The 21,550-nt window shown below is 44.3% G+C and overlaps 1 protein-coding gene and 1 non-coding gene across 5 annotated transcripts in view; both read right to left on the bottom strand.

Moving 5' to 3' along the window:
- Nucleotides 1-21,550, bottom strand: part of LOC135707424 (uncharacterized) — a 505,282-nt gene that overhangs the window by 339,911 nt on the left and 143,821 nt on the right. The window lies entirely within an intron of this gene.
- Nucleotides 12,536-12,607, bottom strand: TRNAA-CGC (transfer RNA alanine (anticodon CGC)). The gene has a single exon. It is a non-coding gene; the product is annotated as a tRNA-Ala (tRNA).

Here is a 21,550-nt window from a genome sequence, read left to right as displayed (position 1 = left end):
GAATTGCGTGTAGGCTTCTCGCTTGGATGGGTTTTTGGTAAGACTGACCATCAGCCTTCCAAGTCGGTGCTTCGCATTCTCATAAGAGTTGCCCAGTTGACCCTTGAGATTATTGAATGGCAATCTAACAACGTACCGCCCCTCATTGTTTCGGCTGTGCGATTCATCGAAATGTTGTTCTACAGCACGCTCTGCTGCGGTCATCTTGCTGGTGTGATACCCTGCCTCCAGTTCCCAGAATCTGGAAAGAGTACGGTTGACATCTTCATACGTGGTTGCTAGCTGACAGACTCGTCTTTGGACCAAGGTTGCAAAGACTCATTTCAGCTAAAATAATGTTTTTCGGAATAATAAAACCAAAAGATGGTATGATGGCATGTTTTACTTGTAACTTACAAGAAGAGGTTACATAGTATGCGTTGGAAACATAAAACCTGTAAATTTTGCTTTCTATGAGTCACAATCAGCGATTTGCTGATCGCTGAGTGAGTGAGTGAGTTTGTGAAAAATCGCTGATTGTGACTCTCATGAAGTGAAATAAACAGGTTTAATATGTCAAACACATTCTTTGCAACCTCTTCTTGTATCCTACTCCTACCTATTCAAAATTTGATCATGGCATCTAATTATTTCATAATTTATTTGCTTTGGACAGCCGATTGCTTGGTCTCCGCAGAACCGCTGACGACCCACCCGAACACCGTTTCAGCCAGTGTCGGGAAGTCACTTCCTATCTTCACACGTCCCTTCATAAGAATGTCGTAGAATATTTCAGCGCCGATAATCACATCGACGACATCCGGAACATCAAACGCTGGGTCTGCTAGCTCGATGCCAGCAGGGAGTGGCCAGTTTTTGATTTCTACCTTACCTGTCGGTAGCTCGGTGATTGATGGCGTCACTATAAAATCAAGAACAGCAGAAAACTCGCCATCTCGAGACGACACCTTCGTATGGACAACCTTGTTGGCCGTTGTCTTCATCCCGTTCAGTCCGCAGATCGTAATCGGCGGATTCATTACTAACAACTGCATGTTGAGTTTCTTCGCCAACCTCTCCGTGATGATGTTGGACTCAGAGCAGCAGTCCAGCAACGCTCTACATGTCGTAGTTGCATTACCGGAACCGAACACCACGATCTTCGCTGTTGACTGAAATATTTGCTTCGATATTGGTTGCGTTTGTGTGCAGCAGCTGACTGTGCGCTGATCAGGTGCAGCTGGTGGTTCTTCTTTCTTTTCAGCTTCCACTGAATTCTTCGGTTGGTTGATCTCAGCTTGCTTCCTGGAATCTTCTGAGCGCTCATTGGGGAGGAAGCTGTGGTGATGCTTAGCACAGATTTTACAATGCTGGTCCGATGTGCAATCCACTGTACGATGTCCTGGGCGCAGACAGTTAAAACATAGACCTGCCTTCTTGACCTTGTCGAAGCGCTCGGCACCAGGTAGCTTTTTGAAATCGGTGCACTTATATATAGAGTGGGGATTGGAACAGCACGGGCACGACTCCTTGTTTGTTTGAACGAACATTTTCGTTTGTTTGGGCTTTATCGCTGCCTGCTGCTGTCCGAATTTTGCTGCTACCTGCGGGTGATTGATGTGGGTGTAGTTCGTCAACTTCTGAAGGACACGGCTTCGTTCTTTAAGGAAATCAATCAGATCCTCGAATGATGGGAGTTCGCCGCGATTCAATGACGACTCCCACAACTTTCTACTTTCTCTGTCCATCCGCTTGCTGATCAGGTTGATAAGAATCATCTCCGACAGACCTTCCACCGGGAGCTCCCGGGTTTTCAAAGCATCTACATGCTTTGTGCATGTCTCCACCAACTTTCGCATCTCATCGCCGTTTTCTCTGGTCAACTTAGGCAGATCTAGCAACGCATCGATGTGAGTATCGATGATCAATCGCTCATCCTCATATGCATCTTCCAACAATCGCCATGCCGACTCATAGTCGTTGTTATTAATTACCTCTTGATCAATTTTGTCTGCTGCGTTGCCAATCAGTGAGTTTTTTAGGTGGTACAATTTGATCGCTGGCGACTCATTTGGATATCGACCCATCACGGTTTGGAACATACATTTAAATGAGTGCCACATATTTATTGTAATTTACATCGTCGAACGTGTTTACAAATCATTGCAGTTTTTTATCGCGTCGCCGCGAGTGAAATCTTGTGAGTTTTCATCTTTAGTGAGTCGGAACAGTTTCGGGGGCGAACAGGGTGCCCCCCATCGTGGAAGATTCCCTTTTTCCCATTTCAGTCAGTGGCAATTACGTGTGGTAAGAGGTAAGCACATAGCGACGCAATAGTACGGGAGCCATCGTTGTCAAGGGGGCACGCTCGAAAAATCGAGGAACTTGCATGCAAGATCCGAATAGATTGCACGCAAGCCGGTGCATCTAAATTGACGGTTGGCGAAGCTTGTTCGTTACCTCCGTCGAAAGTTGGTTCAGATTAATTAATTAAACGGCAACTAATCATCCCTAAACTATTTCCTGTGTGGCGCGAGTGGTACTTCTCCTGGCCCTTTCCCCTTTTTTTCATCAAAAGTCAGCACCTTCACCGAATTCAGTGGTGGCTCAAGGGGGATAGTACCTTTTCCCCCAGCGGTGATGCTGGACGGGAATTTTCCTCCGCTCCCCCCGACAAGGGCAGGGGGTCCATATAATGTTATTGATGGATCTTACACCGGCGCAACCCTACCGGGTTTCATGGACAGAGACGGCAACCATGGTGAACTGATCGTTTTGAAACTGGCATTGGATTCCGGTAAAGCACCGGAGAACCCATTCCTCTTACGGACATCTATTGAAAGCCATATCAGTGGCATGATCGACGGTGCTTTTCCAGAGGCACGTGGTCTGACATATGCCCTAAAAGTGCGGAATCAAAAGCAGGTGGACAAACTCCTGGAAATGACTGAACTGCTAGATGGGACGAAGATAAAAATCACTAAACACACCGGACTCAACTCCGTTCGGTGCGTGATCAACATCCAAGGTGTGGAGAAAATGTCCGACGAGGATATACTAAAGTATCTTTCTAATCAAAAGGTCACATACTTGCGGAGAATCTCACGCAAAATCGGAGGCATCGAGCAGAAAACATCAACGGTCATCTTGACCATAGAGAGTACCGTGCGACCAACACACATCGATGTGGGATACCAGCGATGCAGAACAAGACCTTATTACCCATCACCAATGCTATGCTACCAGTGCTATAGCTTCGGACACACCAAGGCCCGTTGCCAAGAGACCAACCCCACCTGCGGACACTGCTCTAAGCAGCACGAGATCGTCCAAGGTCAGCGCTGCTCTTTTGAAATGTTCTGTCCCAGATGCAAAACAAACGACCATGGCATCTCCAGCAGGAAATGCCCGATCTAGTGCGTAAGGTAAGGTAATTGAAGACTTATCAGAGAAGGTCAACATGCTGGTCCAAAATAGTCAGGAAAAGGACAAGAAGATCGCGGAACTGGAGAACACGATCAAATATGGTCATCCAACGTCAGATCTCGGCAGCGAAGCCCACGAATTCCGGAAGGACATCGCCGAGCTTCACAAAGAAGTTCAGAAGAAGGATCAACATATCTCCCAACTGCTCGAAGCCCTGAAAAAGCAGAACGATACCGCTGTACAAGTAAAACAACTCCGCAAGGAACTTCTTCAGAAGGACGAGCGCATCAAAATTTTGGAAAAAGGACAACAAAAAGATAACCGAATGGAGCTCACAAGAAAGTACGGCACTATCGAGGATCTCGTGGCTAAGGTGAAAGTCTTGCAACACTCCTCAAACACAAAGGACAAGGAGCTCGCGTCGCTTCGCAAGATGAAAGACACGGCTACAGACGAAATTTCTCTCCCACCACGACAAACTCGTAAAACAAAAAAGACCACCCAGCAACCGACGATACCCCACCAAAACCAGGAACTACTGGAGGAACCTCTTCCCCCGGTGCCGTACACCGGCACTAAGAAAAAGGTCTCCCAGCAGCCTAGATGTGAAAAAAGATGCCAAACGGTGCAAGGAAGGTTCCCCGGCTAGATTCTGTGACTCCGACGATGACATGACGCCAGAAGAAACACGACTCTCAGCAAAAGATTCCAACCCAACCCTTGAAGAAAATATGGACACAGACTTTCTTATCTCATCCGGCGAGGAGGAAGTGGTATTCCCGGACTCCCCAATGGGTATATAAGTCCCGTCCTCGTTACTCAGATATTCCAACTACGAAAATTACTTTCACTCAACGCACTCATGGCCCCATCACCAGCCAATAAGAGCGTAATAAATTCCACAGATTACGAGGACATCGGACAACCTCCACACCGACACACCAGAACACCACGTAACAAACCTGAACTACAAACCAGCGACTTGGATAAGGCCTTGGGCAGCCGGGGCCCCACCGGTGCGGAAGTTTTCGGCCAACCGGAACCGGTGGACACCTCCCGGCGCTTATTGGCAACCTCCACAGACCGATCCCAAAACATGGCTCGTCTCACTTACCCAGTGGAGCAGCGGAGCAGGCGAGGCACCACCGGTGTGGACGTCTCTGCCTCACCAGAACTGGTGGACACCCCTCTACCCTCCGCTGTGGCTGGAAGAGGGACGGACAAGGGAGGAAACTCCTATTCCCCTATGGATAACGGGGGAGCGAAGGCTACTATATTAAACTTGGACAGCGCGGGAATCAAGACAGGATCGAACGATTACCTCATACCCCTCCGATCGGATAAAAATAGGCTTCTTCTCCAATCTAATCTGGCAGTACAGACATCGCTGTCGGCAGCGAGGTCAACCTTAGCTACTTCTGTCAGTGGAACTCTGTCGGGGTTCGCCAGCATCTTTGAAGGGTCGCATGATAACTTCATCTTCCCCCTTACGGACACCGAGGGAGGCAAGAATATTAATCCAAGAAAATTTGGGTCAAGCGATGACATCGCACTCCCCCACCAGGACACCGAGGGATACAAGAACCTGCTCCAGGGGTCAAGCGATGCCATCACACTCCCCCCGCCGGATCAATGGAAACAAAGCTCGTCAAATTTAAAACCCGCTACTAGGACGCTCGTAACGGATAAGGCCTCGGGTAATCGGGGCCCCACCGGTACGGAAGCTATGGGTCAACCGGAACTGGCGGATTCCCCCAAGTGCTCGTTGGCAAACTCCGCAGGACAACGCCACACCGACATCCTTCCCTTGAGAAGATCCCTCCGGCTTGCTTACAAAAAACGCATCCCTCCGGATGCACTAACGGACGCGAGAAGGTATGACCAGTGGAGGGCCAGTCTAGGTCATCTCACTCCATCATCCCCTGGCCCATCATTGGGTCCGTCCCATTTCCCAGCAGCTCCAGCATCTCTGCCGGCGGCGGGGTCCCTACCGACAGCTTCCTCCGGTGGAGCTCTGCGGGGGTCCGCCCTTCAATACAAAACCAAGATATCTCCCAGAACTAACCATCAACACCCAAAACAGAACGGTTTGCCCATCGGACCCTCTAGGCTCCCAACTCCCGCATATTTGCTCGCCATCCAGTGGAATATGAACGGTTTCTTTAATAACATCAGCGACCTTGAGACGCTAGTCAGAGACCATTCTCCAACAATCCTGGCGATCCAGGAGGTTCACAATGCCAGCATAATAAATAAGCATGAATCGATCCTTATCAGGACAGTACCGCTGGGTACTGCAAAAAGGTGATAACATCTTCCACTCAGTTGCCATAGGAATCAGGACCTCGCTCCCCTTCTCCAAAATCTCGATGGTTGAAAAGAACTAAAATTGAACGCATCTGCTCGGTACAAGATTTATTTTACTAATAATTCAACTGACAAGGTTTTTCATTTAACAGGTAACGCAAATACAACATTGTATGTGTATACACTGAAATAAGTGGACTGTATTCTTCTTACTGAGCAATCAGGTTGTTAGGAAAATGAAAATTTTTGATTGAAGTCTTCCTCATGGCTTACTAGTTTCCAACAGATGATATTGTAAATTGAACATGTACTTAACAAAATAACGCCCGAATCTGTGCCAACAGTGCAACACCGGCGCAAGGAAGGAAACCCGGTGCATTAAGTAGAAGCACCTCAAAGAATCAGCAAGTTCGCCACCATCACCGGACGCTTTATTCTCCACGAAACGACAGTGAAACCGAGGAACTATCCGGTGCAGTACCTACCTTACTTTTAGAAAACTTACAACCAGCCATTTCGTTGTTCCGTTGTTATACTCCCAAGGCAGAGAAGAAAAAGAGTCATAATTTGTTTCTGATTCTTTCCTTCTGCCAGATCGCTCTCGGAAAGGGTAGAATGTACCGGTTTCCAGAATTAGCCTACGATGAAAGCACACTAGAGCCATCAGAGCAAGTGCTCCCCAGAGTAGCCAATTACGTAACAACTTAAAGCTTTGAGGTATACACGTTCTCGGTGGAGAAATCCCCTGCACGTGGGAGGTTTCCGTTTTTTTCTTTTCTTTTCCCTCGTGGAAAGCTTTGTTATCTATCCGGAGAGCTATAACGAGATTGTAATCGCTCAAAGCAGAAGAAGAACAGTTTAATTAGTTTTGGATTGTTCGTTCTTGGGCAGGGAGAGTTCATGGCTGGATCGATTTGAAGCAGAGCAATCACACCAGTCGAGTCAATGGGATGAAAAATTGTACACGGGCTGTAATTTATATTGAAATATGGGCCATAAATATTGGGAATCGTACAATAACACTCCTGGCAGTGGTTGATCCCAGCAGTTGAATATTTTTTCCCGAGATTTCGTTATTTCTTACATCGAAAAAAAAAAACCACGTGCATATAGAAACGACTGGAATGAGGTTTGTTCCCCGTCAGTTCAGTGTCACAAGGATTAAAAATATGAAATGTTTCGAACGGATCTGCTTCGGGAGATTGTCCCACCCGGAGTTGCGGTTGTTGCGTTTTCATCATCGTCGTCGTCGTTATTGTTTAACGTTGCGGTGGCTTTACCACTTCAGCCATCGATACCGCTCGGGGAACATCGACATTGGTGTGGATTTAAAATTGAAAATTATTTTCCCGTTGAACCGGAACTGTGGAGAGGGATGGCGTTGTGGGTGTGCATGAACAGAGGTTGGATTTAACAAAAATGAAAATCAAAATGATTTTATGGAATCTTAATTCTATGGAATTTGGTTCCACCGAGATCGCATCCACCCGCAAAGCAAGCAACCATATTGCTCTAAACTGTACAGGATTTAGTGGTTCTCTTCATGTTCTGTAAATATCCTTCCAACGATACTGACTCCTAATCCTCTTACCGCACAGTCAAAAATACACTGATAACTATTCACCAGAAGCCAAGAGTCTGGTAATCCTCCATGTTTTCCATAATTCATTCGAAAATCCGGCACAGCAAATGGATACCCAAAACGGAACCAGACAAACCCCAAGCCAAAGAGAGAGAGGAGAAATCCTGCTTTACGACACCGAACAAAATGAAATAAAAGTTCAAACGGGAAACAGCGCCTAAGCGGAGTAAAAGGATAAGGCTTTGTTTGAAAAAGTGCCTCCTAAGTGGGGACTGATTACGGGAGGACGGTGACAACGGCGACGACGCGACGGCGTCTTCCCGGATCCCGAGAAGATGGATAACACGTTTAAGGGAGAAAAGAAAGGGTCGACTCAGTGTCTTTCGCCAGATTGGGGAATCCTTTTGCACTGCAGCACCGCCGTTTCCGATTCTTGATTGCTTGAGATAGTGTTGAGTGAAATAATTCACTGGGTTATCCCGACGAGAATCCCACTTACTACTACTGGCTTTTCTGGTTGACCTGGCAGCAAACTCATGACGACGGCCCATCCCGGCCGGCTTTAAAGCTAGAGCACACCGGTGACATTTGTTAAGTGCCGAAGCTTTATTTTCCATTTTTATCTCAGCAGCAAAATCTTTGGCACAGAAATGGGCACAGTAATAGCGCAGTGGGAAATGGAACCGATGGAAACTCGCATAAAACCGTTATCTCGTGCCGTGGTCTGGCTTGGGATCGTTCGTCCGAAAGGGATCACCGACTGGGGCTTGGGAAATCATTTGAGTGTCTGTCCCTTCCCAGTTTATCCCAGTGGATGGATGGCGAGCGGAAAAATGGACTCCATTTAGGGGTTGGTTTGGGAAATATGGTTCGCTTTTCGTCAGCCTTCGGCGATGGGTTACTTCTGAGAATGACCGGTATTTCACTGCTTTCCAGAATGGAATGGCATCCGTCCGGTAATGACGCACAAATGGTGATTTATCTGTAATCCGGGGGGATATTGTAAACTATTTATAAACTTGGAAAGGTTTCCAATCTAACCACGGTTAAGGAAGTCATTTGAAATGTAATTTGTCGATGTATTCACAAGTGCTGTCATCGGCGGACTGTGTGGAAGTTGCAGAAACTGAGGCCGTGTGTTTCCACAACCATAACATATTTCAATCACAAAGTTTTGATGACTCAACTGATTGATTCACTCAACTACTGATCGATTTATCTCCGTAAATATGGCTCTAATCGCGAAAAGAAGGGTGTTCAGATGCTCGAAATTTTCATACCCGGATTTCCCAGTATAAAATATTCCAAAATCCGTTATTTATCGGCTGGTGGACCAACCAAACCTTTAAATCGATATAGGGGAATTTACGTATTCTCGTCAATCTAAGCAGTGTCCGCACTTCTATTAGCATTTTCCCAGCGTCACGCACATATATGACGTGTCTGTTGGTTTACATTCATCTGCTGCTTGCTTCTCTATCCATTTTAATCGACAGAATTCTTCAAAACTGTTTGAAAGCGTTTTTACAACGCTCCAAACTTCTCAGGTGAGTGTGACTATTGTCGGCAGCCTCGTTTTCTTCGGCAACCTTCCCATTAGAACTGCGTGTTAACCAGCTGTTCTATTATCGGCAACTTGAAATCAACCCCATTTTAGAGTACGTATGCTTCATTTGAATACAAATCTGGCATAACAGGACTGCTCAGACGTACACATACAATTAGATTGAAGCTGAAAGACTAAAGAATCGTTTGGATGCATTCAGGGAAGTGTGTTGATGGGAAAACATAGTGAAATTAACGTTTAAATTTTGGTTGCCGAAAACAGTCAATGGGTGCCGAAGCCGACATTTACCCTATCTCCGTAAATATGGCTCTAATCGCGAAAAGAGAGGTGTTCAGATGCTCAAAATTTTCATACCCGGATTTCCTAGTATAAAATATTCCAAAATCCGTTATTTTTCGGCTGGTGGACCAACCAAACCTTTAAATCGATTTATCTCCATATATATGGCTCTAATCGCGAAAAGAGGGTTGTTCAGATGCTCGAAATTTTCATACCCGGATTTCCCAGTATAAATTATTCCAAAATCCTTTATATATCGGCTGGTGGACCAACCAAACCTTTAAATCGATTTATCTCCGTAAATATGGCTCTAATCGCGAAAAGAGAGGTGTTCAGAGGCTCGAAATTTTCATACCCGGATTTCCCAGTATAAATTATTCCAAAATCCTTTATTAATTGGCTGGTGGACCAACCAAACCTTTAAATCGATTTATCTCCGTAAATATGGCTCTAATCGTGAAAAGAGGGGTGTTCAGATGCTCGAAATTTTCATACCCGGATTTCCCAGTATAAAATATTCCAAAATCCGTTATTTATCGATGTGTTGCGAAGTAGCTACCGGCTGATTTCCATGATGATTTACCGATATCGATTCAAGCACACAAACCCGTTTCTCCAAAAATTCAACTAAGCAGGAGTAGCTCTGATCATCAACAGATGCTGCGTGATCCTCCCAGGCTTTAATCGTTTCATCGTGGAGTCTTATGCACAATAGATGCTCCAGCAATGTTCTCCATGCGTCTGTTGGCTCGCCTAGCTGCTGTAGAATCTTGATATGACGCTAAAATTCATCCAGGGTTGAATGCAATTCCGATGCTGTCGCCTTTTTTATTCGTGGAACGTCCATTAGGTCCTGCAGGTGACCTAACGGTGAATAACGGCTTAACGAATCCCACGCCAGAGGGTAATTTGCAGCACTAATTGCAATTGCTTCGATCAGTTGCGTGGCTTCTCCTTTAAGGGCCGCACACAAATAATGGAATTTTTGTATCGCGGGCAACTCGTAATTGTCGTGGATGAGGGCTTGAAACGTGTTCCACGACGGTAATCACTATCATGGTTGGCAACTTCAGGCTAGACAAGGTGGAAGGTATGCGATAGGGGGATTCATGAGGGCGACTTGTTTGTGGAAGGATTGGCGGAGGCAGTTTAGCTTTCAGATTTGCTTTTATTCTGAAAAACTTTGGTTCAAACGAAGCACGGAACTCAAGATTGGCGGTCTTACCCTTACTGGTTGTCTCCAGGTCTTCAAGAGTTTCTTGCACCTCTTCGAGCGATGCCCACAACACGTCCAGGTTTTCCAGGCAGAGTGGTACCTCGAGCTCATCCCGTTCGGCGTCAAATCGAGCAACGAATTGTTCTGCACGATTTAGCTGCGCCAATAGTGTCGTTCTTAGGGTGGACAGCTGCTCCAATCGCTTAGAGTTTTCATCGTCGGGCATCTTGTCGGGTGGATCGATGGTCGATGACGCAAGACAACAGCAATAGTAAATCGGAAAGTGCCTGGCAAACAAAAAGACCCGGTAGACCTGGATGCAACCGAATAAGTCTCTTGGACAGGTAGTAATCTTAAGCCTTGTATTTTCAAAAGCAGGAACTCAGGAACTATCGAAGCCTAGTGCGGCATGAATGATGTGAATTGGAGGCGTGTAGCGTGTAACTCCGGCTACCACCAAGCGAGATTACGTTCAAGGTACGGGTCGACGTGCACCGTCGAGGGATCCCAGAATCGAGTGCGACGATCGTCTAGTATGGTCCACTAGCAGCACCGATGACGCGAAAGCATGCAAAAGGAAAGGACATCTAAAAGCACCCACAGATGCGCTTGGAGCTATTGGACAGGTACGTTACCGTTAGAATGTAAGGGAATCCTTTGAACTTCGAGGAAATCTAGAGAATTTCGCAAATGTTTACAGATTTTTAGGGCAGTTACGTGAACTTCAGCATAGTTCCGAGAGCTACGTCTCAGATAGTTTTATAGTGAGCTGAATGCATAAAAACAACACTCATCTCTCGGTGTCAGTTCGAGGGAACTAAATTGTATGTACTTGCAGATATGCATAAATTCCTATATTAGCACTAAGCCTCTAAGAAAACAGTGAGTAACCAGCTCTAAATTTACCAAGACAGTACCGATTGATACATTTGATGTTTCTGCTCGAAGTAGTTTTCTACCCTAATTATTTAACGTGTCAGGTAAGAAGTTTCAGCAGATGACAACTTCTACCAGCCACCGAAAGGCGCCAAATAATCACCCAGAACAGGCACGTGAGCAAAACACCGGAGAAATGGCACCGCAAACAAGGAGTTTCCGTAATAAATTATCATATCATCTAAGTTGGAAAGTTTTGCCTACCTTCCTTTTCCCTGCTGCCCTTTTCGTCGTAATAGAGATAGTAGGGGTACCTACCCTTATGGAAAGTGAACAGCAATCTAGCGATTCTCAGCGGTAATATTTCATAATTAACTTTACTTTTCTGGCAGGGAGGAGCGACTCGCTAGTCGTTGGAGCGGAAAACATGACAATATTGAGTGGGAAAAGTTTCGCAAATCATTAGTTTTCATTTGCATTTTTACACGCTTCCAGGGAGGAAATGGCAGCTGGCGACACCGCCGGTGGGTTCTTCTGGGTGGGAAGTTTTACTTTTCAGATTGCTGATTGGGAGAAGTTTGGTGCCGAAAAGGTAGATGGAATTAAAGTTCAAGATAGTTGGGTGAGCGGGAGTTTTTTTTTCGAAGATTAAATTGAGCATTGATTAAAATGTGACCTCCAAACGAATCGACACAGCCTTCCATCGATCACCATTAAATGTGAAAGATAGTAAATAGTCACTTACTTAATAAATAAGAGTCAAAGTCAAAGCAGTAAATTCTTCCCAGCCATGGCACAGACTCATCGCCTTCTGTATCGACTGACAGTGTGTAGCCTTCCTATATTCCATAACAAGATACAAAGGCTTGCTACGGTCTTATTCACCGAAAATACACTTCCTAACAATGTGACCGCCTATATGAAGCCAGCGGGGAGGTGGGGCGCAAATTCCTGGTAGACATTGTGGCGCTACTAGGCTGACAGGATGCTGTGTGCAGTAATGAATGTCCATAAATTTAATAAATTTATTCCTATCCGGGTCGGCGGAGAGTGCGAGGGAATAGCGAAGGCAACCGGCACCATGAGACGAGATCGATGACAATCTAGCCCTTGCCGTTCGTTTTTCTTGTTTCACAATCATGATAAAAGAGATTGGCGACGGCGTCAGTGTGTGCTACATCAAGCAACTCGATGAACACACAGCTCGATATTGAGAATGATTGTGCATATACCAATCATCGATATCAATTTCGCTGGTTGCGAATAAAAGAATGAAATTCCAGTAAAAATAGAATTCGATGTGTGGAGATGCCGGGGATTGAACCCGGGGCCTCTCACATGCGAAGCGAGCGCTCTACCACTGAGCTACATCCCCACCTTGTGCATATCAATAGCCCCACAGCTGTTTCGCTTCATATCATCCACACACGAGGTGCTTCTGTTTGGATTTTCATACTGTCGACTGTTTGATGTTCTTCCGTTATGTCATCACCAAGTCAGTGGCGGCGGCCACTAACGACGAAGTGCGTAGGTACGATAGAAGGCTGCTACCGTGCACTACCGAAGTGGCTAATGATGTGTAAAAATACTAGGTCAAGCGAGACTACCGAACCGTATGGAGAGGGAAGCACACTGATAAGAGCACCGGATTATCAAGCCATACCAGTGCGGTGCTTAGCCATGCGTAAATTAAGATAGGACACACTACTTCAGTCGATGCGAAGTCATATGATTCGATCACGGGATGAGTGAAAATATAAATAGTACGTAGAGATTCGGTTTCTATAAAGCACAGCTGCGGATCGATGCTCTTTTCGAAGTATCATTTACATTGCCTTAATTTACGACCCACGATTGTTATATGCAAAGGCCAGAGTACAGGCTGTTCCGTTCAATGCTCGTTCCCCTATTCCACGCCCCCAGCCTTCGCATGATACCGTCAGGTGTTGGTGTTGGGTACATATTGTCCTAAGGGAGATAGATAGAGTTGACATTTTCATTTTCTGCGGGTTTGGGTTGTTTGCTGTTTCTGTTGCTATTATTTATTACACAACATTATAGTAGGCTGGTGTTGATTTTCTGTTTGTCCACATTCTGGGGTGTACAGCGAGCACGTTGTGCGGTTCAAACTAGGCAGGCAGAAAGGGTGGGTTTGTTTTGATATGAAAAATAAACTCACATTTGCTATGCATTGTGAAAATATAGCCCGAGGGGGAAAAAGAGGCTTCCCAGTGGTATTGAATTGTGTCAGTTTTTTTGTTATTTGAGAAAATGGAAGAATGGGTACGAAACAATGCATATGCATAAGTATTTCTTTTTCTACGATTCGATTCCTTTTGGTTTTGTCAAGAGGGAAAGTCAATAATGTTAGGTATTTATGAGGATGCTGGTCGTTTGGGGTTATGAAAGAAGGAAAGCAAAGTTGATGCAATGCAAAGAAATGGAAACTGGCTGATTGCGTTGTGTGAAACAGTTTTGATCATATTCTGTGCCATTTCGGCTGCAACAAAATTATGCAAATAACTTTTATAACTGCTACGATCAATAAAAACATGAAGCAGAGCGGTCCATAGCAAAAGAAGAAACTGAACCCGCTTAAAATAATGGAATGGAAGCATCGATGAATTTTGTTGAAAATGTCATAAGCGAAAAAAAAAGTTACTACATTTTAGTCCGAACGCTGGAAGTCATAAAATTTTAATTTTTCTGGGCTGTTAGCAAGTAAATTTTTAGCGACTTGGTCACTTTTGCCAAGCCAGTCACTAAAAAGTCTCCTTTTCAAAGCCAAATCACTAAGTATCCTTTTCTTGCAATCAGTCACTATCGGCGATTCCAATTGGCCAATCAAAGTTGGCTCCCGTGGAGAATAGAAGAACTATGAAAGTGATGATTATTTAAAAAAAATCCACGGGGAGGTATACGAGTGCTTAAAATGCTTTTATTTTCCAAATGTATCGTTTTTGTTTAATCTGGCTGCTGCTACGATGGTAGAAAAGCTGAAATCTGTGTATTCAACTTAGAGTCTGAAAATAAATTAATTCTTTTATAAGACTGCTTTATATTGTAACGTGCCAGTGCGGTGTTACTCCCAGCACTGATGAGACCCCCGTCTCCAAGCCTCAGGGTCGGCACACGCTCGTGATTATTCCGCGAACCAAGAAAACACTCAAAGTTCACTTAAGACAAACTCCCACTTTATTCGTTTTGACGACACTCACTTCACGGACGGTCTCCCACTTCCTTAGATGTATACTCCTACCTTGTGCTAGCACTACTCTTTTTTTGTCTTCGGGGCCCCTTCACCTGCCACTGCCGTCGTCGTCGTTCCTCTCCTTCCTCTGGTACCGCATCACCTTCTTGGGCCAGGGGTGGACGCCTCTACCTGTCCCGTACGCCCCTCGAGTATGGTGATGGACTCGAGGTTTCAACGAGCCACAAGGGTAAGTTGACTTGCCTGGATTGGTAGCGCACACTGTAACTGAGGGATCAGATTATCGAACTGCGATTCGGACACACTGGCGTGGTCGACTCCGGAGAAATACGTTGTATTCACAAATGTAACGGTAAAACCGCGAGGTCCTGGCTGTCCAATGGTATGTGGCAGCTTCCTCTACAACTTCTTCAAACTTCCAACTTAGCTCACTTTAGCACTTTAGCTTTAGTTTTCACCTTCAAACTATTAATTTTTAGCTTTGACTTTCGCTAGGTGACCGTAGTCTATAATGATCACCAGGCTTATGACTGTGCCTCTTGGTGGACGATGACCCCGAACCGTGACCGTTGAACCGTCGTACGTAGAGGTGGGCAAAATGGTTCACTGAAGTGAGCACCTCTGAACCGTTCCGCTCATTACACTGAGCTAGTTCTCCTGAACCGTTCATTTGCTCACTTTGTAAAACTTTTATGTGTCACCAACTGTAGTGTCAATGCCGCAGTAGATGTTATTGGAAATAGATGAGGGTTTTTTACTTTTAATACAAGATTTATTTAATAAAGAAAAGAAAAACAAGTAACATTTCAGCCAGCTTTATACCCCGTACAGACTATGGCTTATATCATGTAATATAGGCTGTCTTGCAATGAGCACACATACATCTAGTTTTCACTGGAAATCCTATGTATGAGTGCTCATTGCAAGCCAGCCTATATTACATGATATAAGCCATAGTCTGTCCGGGGTATTAGGTTTGATTAACATTCACAAACATAATTTGCGAAATATTTTTCGCCGTCAGCCTACTGCGCCTATCGCAAATTAGCTGTTCTGCTTTGGAAAAGATCCGTTCACACGGCACCGATGTCACAGGAATACATAGTCTTTTTACCATTATCTGGTAAAGTTTCGGATATACCTGTTTCCTAGATTCCCACCAAAATAGAGGATGATACATACATATAAGTATTGAACTGAATGAAATGCAGAAAAACAAAAAACTGGCTCCAAGAGGTTGCAGTCATGGGTGTTCTTTCATTGCAGAATATTAGAAATCACATATCAAAGAAAAATCTGGACGTGAGCGTGAGAGACAAACATTTGTTAGTTTCAGTGATGCCACATCATTGCAAATTTTTACACATATGCGGACTTCTTGCCCCATACCAGACCCTTTTTTATTTTCAATAATATAATCAATTTGTAAACAATGTCCAGTTCAAAAATAGTTCCATAATTTGGCTACTCTTTGCATGAAGCAGCATCAAGCCACGCAATATTAAATATGATGCTGGTTCGGTGAAGTTAAAACCAGCAGCTCACTTTTTGTGTATACATTTCTGTACACCTGGCAGCACCAGTCGCTCTGTTCAACTATCACGGAGAGAAAAAAAATCTAGTTTTAAATAAATAAAATATGAAGTAAGTTCAAACTGGAAATAAAGTTGGTCTGTATTTGAAACGACGTTCATAGTAGAAGTCAATTCAAAAATTCATATTGCTTCGATATGAAGGGGAGTAGAATGCAATCATCGACAAAGTTATTCTCATACAAAAACAGATTGTTATAACCAAAGCTTAGGTTGTTATAAAAGAACAATGCTTAAAAAATAAAGCTATAATACAATCTTAGGATGAATCAACTAAAAATAATATTAATTTTTTTCAATTATCAATAAAAACAAACATCATCTGCAAAAAATTGTTTTCTCTCCGTATAGTTCTAGCAGCAGCAATCAGACGCTTTCGATCAGCTCCGGTTCGTGCTCTCATTCAGTTCAATCATTTACATAGCTCTAGCTCAGCTGTCACAATCAAATGCTCTCGTTCAGTTCTGGTTCGCGCTCTCGCTCAGTTCAATCAGTCGATGCTCAACATAGCTCTAGCTCAGCTGTCACACAGCAATCAAACACTCTCGCTCAGTTCCGATTTGCGCTCTCGCTTAGTTGAACTAGTTCAGCTATCACTTCTGTTTTGCTGTGGTGAGCGGGTGAGCTACCGTTCATTTTTAAAGAGCGTTCGTTTACTCGTTCAGCCTGTTGAAGTAGCTCCTTAGATCAGTTCATGAGCGGGTTGCCCACCTCTCTGGCTAGTGGCATTGTTCTACAGTTTATAGGGAAGTGTCTCCTAATGGCTGCGTTCGTGAGGATTCTGGCACGTTTTACCTTTTACGAACATTTAAACATTTTCTTGGAATTTAAGAACTAAATATACGAAAACTACACGCGATTAATCTCACCAATCTTGGACGCAACGCTTACACTTGTTACAATATGCCCCGGAACCGCTGAGCTCCTGAAGGGAACCCCCTAAACCCCAAGCTGCTGTTCTTGACCAACAGCAGCTTCCAGGGATGGCACTCAAGACCTTTGTAGGTTCCGGCTCTCAGGGTGTATAGGTGTGGGAGACTTTTCGGACCCGGGAGAACCTAACCAACACTATGTAAATGGTTAAATACCTGTTTATTAGATTTGACGGTACATTGCGAGCGGTGGGCGGCGATGGTGATAGTTCGGAGGGGGCGCTGGTCCAGAGGACGCCGGTACAGTGCGGGCGGTGGGCGCCGATGGCAACGGTGCAGGTGAGACTTTGGGGTGAAGTGGAGATGAACGTGATGGAGGCCACTACATGGGCCGAGCTAATGGCCACGACCAGGGCGATCTCTTAGTGCCGGCGAAGCTAGTAGGACTTCGCGGGGTACTCGGTGACGCAGTGACCAGTGGTATTTCTCGTCCGTAGCTCGGTAGCAACCCACACAAAGGCGGTGGCTCCGATCAAGGCGTGCTATTGTGGTGGCTGGCCGGTGGGGACGCCACTGGACAGGGCTTGGCACTAGTAATAGCCAAGACAATGGCGGCGGTGATGGAGGTTGACTGGAGGCGAACCAGCCCAAGGCTGAAAGCCTCCCTAATAAAGTTAAATAATAATGGAGGTTGACTGGTCACCTGAGGCCATATGCGGGACGGATCTCCGGCAGCGTAGGTGCTCGTTAGCGTTACCGACGCGATAGATGTTGCTTGGCGGAGCAGGCACGGAAGGTCATCCAACACAGCTTTTTCTAAGACCGTTCGCGGTAAGGCGAAGCCACGACGTCAAGGTGGCAGAAATTGGTCACTTAGACTCTTCGTCCGTAAACTACACGAACAAGGTTCACTCCGTGATCTCCTTTCTGTAGCTCGATCCCGACTGCCTTCGCACCGTTGTCGTTCTCTGCTCCCGATCATGCGCTCACTGGCTCTCCCCCGAGAGAGTTTCCGCCCCAACTTCATTCAGGTTCAGTGGATTCCATCCACCCACCATTAGCACTCACACATTAGCTGTTCGGTCACTCTTCTGATCTCAGCCGCCCGCGCATTCAAACTTGCCGTTACAAATCGGAATAAATCAATTCCCTAATATAAAACATTCTATCTCTTCCGTGTTATTTAATTTTTAAGTCAGCAATGTTACCCGTCGGTAACACTTTCTATATTACATGTCTATTGAGTAGCTCTTAAGTTTTCTACCATCATATCATCAACCAGATTTTATTGAAATCATTTGTTAGCCAAATAAATGCATTTTAAGATTGCACTCGTTTACCTCACCGTGCAAAATTTTGAAACCATCATCACTTTCATACACACTTAGAAAAACTAATTTAAATTTAGATGTTCTGAGACTGACACATACGAGCGTCAATTTTTACATAAATTTGAGTCATAACAGACGCAAAATACAGCTCAATCAAACGTACTTTTCGTCGACCAACGAACTTTTCAGTCTTGGAGCACTTAATATTACATGACATGTTTGTTTACGTCTCATCTTTTATGTTCTAAGTGTGTAAAATTAGTTATTTCTAAGTGTGTAGTTCTTCTATTCTCCACCGCGGTCAACTTTGATTTGCCAATAGAAATTAACGATTGCTCTGGCGGTGAATAGGGGAATCCTAAAAAAGTGATGAGGGTAGAAATTTTCACCGTGAAGCATAGGAAGAGAAACATATTTTCACCTTTCCTGATTAATTTATCCACCGCAGGTGCTTGAAATCGTCATCCACGTGGAATATTTGGTTTTCTGTATCGATTTTGCAGTGATCCAACTGGTGCTTCAAAATATTTTTGATGAGAAAAATGAAAATTTATAAAATTGTCCCAGCGGTTGTGATCTTCTGGATTTTCAATGTGTTGTTATTTCAGCTGTAAATCAGTTAAGATCTGTAGATAATCGAATTATAAGACCACTCCCGATGGAAATTGGCCAGTTGTGTAATGACATGTAGATTATTTTGAGTTTTGAAAATCGTCATTATGATGTAAACAAATGGATTGGATGACATTTCCTCTCAAACTCGGCTAGCGCACTCTACATTGATGGTGCATGAAAAAAGCCTTTTTTTTTAACTTTTTTAGCGTGAATTTATTTCAAGATGGATCACTTTTCTTGCAGTGTGGAGGATCTGATAGTCCAATCGATGCCTAATATTTGTTTTAATTTTCGAACAATTCGAAGGTGTTATAGAGCTTTTTGCCTTTATTGAGCTTTTTGACGTTTAACCTGGAGAGTAGGCTGTGCGTGTGTTCAAACCTGACGTTTGTGTTTTTTTCGTGGAGTTTTTTTTTATCTATAATCGGTTGCTAATCTGGCCATAATCAGGCCCAGGAGACAATTTCTAGTTCCTCATTCTAGGTCTAGGAGACGTCCCATCATTTACCCCATCATGGCCACGAAAAGGCTTGCCAATGCACATCAAAAATCGACTACACACATCCGAACATTTCTAGATAGAGCTGGAATTAGGGCGTAACAGCTTTTGTAAACAATGACTTCTCTCGTTGATTTCTAGCAGCTCAAGACACGCTCACACAAATCAACATATCCATCGGGTAGGAGAAGTCTTCCCCTATTCGATGGTAATGTTGATTTGCCAGGGAGAGTCATGTCTTTCGATAAATCATCGAGAGAAGCCATTGTTTACAAAAGCTGTTACGCCCTAATTCCAGCTCTATCTAGATTTGTTTATCTCAAATCATAAACAGGACTAGTAGTAATTTGGACTTCTACATCAATACATCAGGCATCAGGCAGCCTTCAGGTTCAATTGGCTAAACTTGGTGAGTTCGTTCCATTTTGTAAATTTTTATCTTTTCAAACCAGTAACGTTGGGAGATTACTTTTTTGTGGTGCATTACTGGTATAAGATCTACCACCGATAGATGGTATAATGACATGTTTTACTTGTAACTTACAAGAAGAGGTTACAAAGTATGTGATTTAAAGGGTGATACGGTCAAAATTTGGTCAATATCAACTTGACGTATTTCTTTCAATTTTGCATTTAAAAAACCTGAACACCCCTCATTTTGAAGGTGTGTGTGTGTAGAATGTTGCTCCTATTTTGATTTTGGAATTCACTCTTCAGTTGTCAAAATTCCGTCCAAGCAAGAATAGCAGCGTATCAAAATTTTGCTCGCGCATCGCGAAAATCCGAGCTACTCGCACGCAAAGTTGGCAAAATCGCTAAAAGTTGCCAAATCAACCGTTACAAATGTAATTAAAGTGTTTGGGGAACGTTTGTCGACAGCCAGGAAGTCAGGATCGGGGGGAAATCGAAAACCGGAAGCCGCTGAGACGACAAAGAGAGTTGCCGGTAGTTTCAAGCGAAACCCTAACCTCTCTCTCCGAGATGCCGCAAATAAGCTGGGTGTATCGTCTACAACCGTGCATCGAGCCAAAAAACGAGCCGGACTATCGACTTACAAGAAGGTAGTGACTCCAAATCGCGATGATAAACAAAATACGACGGCCAAAGCGCGATCCCGGAGGCTGTACACGACGATGCTGACGAAGTTTGACTGCGTGGTAATGGACGACGAAACCTACGTCAAAGCCGACTACAAGCAGCTTCCGGGACAGGAGTTTTATACGGCAAAAGGAAGGGGAAAGGTAGCAGATGTTTTCAAGCACATGAAACTGTCAAAGTTCGCAAAGAAATATCTGGTTTGGCAAGCCATCTGTACCTGTGGCTTGAAAAGCAGCATTTTCATAACTTCCGGGACTGTCAACCAAGAAATTTACGTGAAAGAGTGTTTGAATAAACGTCTGCTGCCTTTCCTGAAGAAACACGGTTGTTCCGTACTGTTTTGGCCGGATTTGGCATCTTGCCATTACGGTAAAAAGGCCATGGAGTGGTACGCCGCCAACAACGTGCAGGTGGTTCCCAAGGACAAGAACCCTCCCAACACGCCAGAGCTCCGCCCAATTGAGAAATACTGGGCTATTGTCAAGCGGAACCTAAAGAAGACCAAAAAAACTGCTAAGGGCGAGCAGCAGTTCAAGGCAAACTGGCTTTCTGCGGCGAAGAAGGTGGACAAGGTGGCTGTACAAAATCTGATGGCAGGGGTCAAGCGTAAGGCCCGGCAATTCGGATTTGGAAAAGCGGAAGCCTAACTGAATATTTTTCCTGAATTTTATACTAATTGAACTTGAAAAAGAAATTTAATTTGATTTTTTAAATAAACGATTTCACCGATTTACACGCGTTTTCCCTTGACCAAATTTTGACCGTATCACCCTTTAAACATAAAACCTTTCAATTTTGCTTTCTATGAGTCACAATCAGCGATTTGCTGATCGCTGAGTGAATGAGTGAGTGAGTGAGTGAGTGTGTGAAAAATCGCTGATTGTGACTCTCATGAAGTGAAATAAACAGGTTTAATATGTCAAACACATTCTTTGCAACCTCTCCTTGTATCTTACCAATTCAAAATTTGATCATAGTATCTAATTATTTCATAATTTAAAAAAAAAAAACATCGTTTTAGCTGAAATGAGTATTTGCAACCTTGGTAATATTATTAATAAATATTCACATCATCAACTTTTATGCTGGGCACTTTGCAA

The sequence above is a fragment of the Ochlerotatus camptorhynchus genome, unplaced genomic scaffold (genome assembly GCF_037179485.1).
Source record: "Ochlerotatus camptorhynchus isolate MF236.1 unplaced genomic scaffold, CSIRO-AGI_Acam_v1.1 ptg000312l, whole genome shotgun sequence".
Lineage (NCBI taxonomy): Eukaryota > Metazoa > Arthropoda > Insecta > Diptera > Culicidae > Ochlerotatus > Ochlerotatus camptorhynchus.
The sequence above is the reverse complement of the archived record's forward strand: the minus strand, read 5'-3'. Positions and strand labels throughout refer to the sequence as shown.